General features: G+C 48.6%; 1 non-coding gene across 1 annotated transcript; it reads left to right on the top strand.

Moving 5' to 3' along the window:
- The first annotated feature begins 1,488 nt into the window (after positions 1–1,488).
- LOC120979951 lies at positions 1,489–1,687 on the top strand. Its single transcript, XR_005774448.1, has one exon. It is a non-coding gene; the product is annotated as a U2 spliceosomal RNA (small nuclear RNA).
- Positions 1,688–2,248: the final 561 nt, after the last annotated feature.

Genomic DNA, 2,248 nt, shown 5'->3' with positions numbered 1-2,248 from the left:
CACTCGTCCAGACCTGTGAGGAGTTCGGACAAGCTTCAGTGGCCAAAGTCAACTGCGGCAAGTCAAAAGCCATGCTCTTCGGGGACTGGCAACTGGCCTCTTCTGCCCCCTTCCCATTTACCATCAAAAGTCTGGGAGTCTGGTTCGGGAAGGAAGGCGCAGCCCTCAAGTCTTGGGAAGAACGCTTGGCCAAAGTCAACCAAAGAATCGGACTGTGGAGCCTCAGACACCTCACGATGGAGGGCAAAGCACTCGTCCTGCGAAATGAAGTTTTGCCTGTGCTCCAATACACCGCACAGGCATGGCCCCTCTTGCTACCGTTTCAAGGGCCATCACCAGGACAGTGCTTCGCTTTATCTGGGGATCTAAGATGGACAGAGTGAAGCGAGCCATCATGTACAAAGAGCCCCCCAAGGGTGGAAAGGGCATACTGGACCGGCCCACTATACTGCGGATCGCCTATGTTTGTGACAGCGTTCATCGGACTCTGAGAACAGCAAATGGCTCTGCGGGCAAGGCTATGTCTCGCTTTTTCCTCCTGCCCCTCTGGAGGGGCCTGGGCTGCGAAAAGTGGGACAGCTCCATCCCTTACAACTGGCACGCTCCCTGGTTCTACGGGGACGTCGTCAGGTTTGTGAGGGAACATCAGCTGGAGGGCCTCAAACCCGACTTGTGGAAGCCAAAAACTATCCACAAACTCATCAGAGCAAAGGATGTGGTGGAGTCAATTCCAGGGATCCATGATGACACCGCAGAGACAGTTTGGATGGATGGCCATTCAGGGTTGACTGCCAATTCGGTCATTCATGCACGCCCGCAACCTGTGCAAAACCCGGTACTGCCCCAGGTGCCCCTTCGTGGAGGAAACATCGTATCACCTGTTTTGGGAGTGCCTCTTTGTGCAGGGCCTGTTGGATGCCCTGGAACATGAACTCAAAGACTCTGTGCCCAGGAACAGCCTGCAATACACTTCGGTGCTGTATGGACTATTTCCTGGGACTCATACTGTTGGAGCCATCCAGGAGGCCTGGCGCCTTATGAACTGTTTTAAGGACGCTATTTGATTTGCTAGGAACTGGCTCATTCTCAGGAGGGAGAACAAGTCCGTCCTGGACTGCCGCAGACTTATCCATAGTCTGATGCAGGATTACAACATCTTGGACGTCAACGACGATGAAGAGGACTAAACCCCTCTCCTTCCCCCTCTCCCCCTGTTTGTTTCTGTCTTCTCAATAACGCCAAGGGCATGTGATTCCCCCTCCCTACCCCCTACTTCCCACCTCCCCTTCCCTCATGACTGTCTAAATGCTTTGTTGGAAGTTTTTGTGATTGAATAGGTATGCTAGTGTAGCATTCATTGCGATGTATAGTGTAGGTTAGCCTATACGTTACATAACAATGCCATGTTTGCAAAGACGATTGTAAGTAATTTATTAAGTACTGATTCGTGACCTGTGCTGCGTCACAGTACTAAAGTATGTATGTATGACGACTGATTGTAATAAAGGTGTTTCAATCAAAAAAATAATTGTTCTTATCAGTTTAATATCTGATACGTCCCCTATCTGGGGACCACATATTAATTGGATAAAATAATAATAATAATCACATGATCCATCACCATGGTGATGGATCATGTGACGGACGATGTGATGACCGCGGTGACGTCACCACAGGTCCTTTTCCTGTGCACAGCAAAAATAAAGACAGAAGAGAAGACGGACTGCGCGAGCAAGTGGATTAAGGTGAGTTAAATTATTTTTTATTTTTTTTAACCCCTCCAGCCCTATTGTACTATGCATTCTGTATTAAGAATGCTATTATTTTCCCTTATAACCATGTTATAAGGGAAAATAATAATGATCGGGGCCCCATCCCGATCGTCTCCTAGCAACCGTGCGTGAAAATCTCACCGTATCCGCACTTGCTTGCGGATGCTTGTGATTTTCACGCAGCCCCATTCACTTCTATGGGGCCTGCGTTGAATGGAAAATGCACAAAGAGGAGCATGCTACGATTTTGAAGCAACGCACAAGTGATGCGTGAAAATCACCGCTCATGTGCAGAGCCTCATAGAAATGAATGGGTCCGGATTCAGTGCGGGTGCAATGCGTTCACCTCACGCATTGCACCCGCGCGGAAATTTCACTCGTGTGAAAGGGAACTAACAGATTGTATACAGTATATTAATACTACCTGCCTAGCTGTGCTACTACTGCTTTAATCTAAAAACACCAACTAAACGCAG

This window comes from Bufo bufo, chromosome 9, assembly GCF_905171765.1.
Source record: "Bufo bufo chromosome 9, aBufBuf1.1, whole genome shotgun sequence".
Taxonomy (NCBI): Eukaryota; Metazoa; Chordata; class Amphibia; order Anura; family Bufonidae; genus Bufo; species Bufo bufo.
The sequence above is the reverse complement of the archived record's forward strand: the minus strand, read 5'-3'. Positions and strand labels throughout refer to the sequence as shown.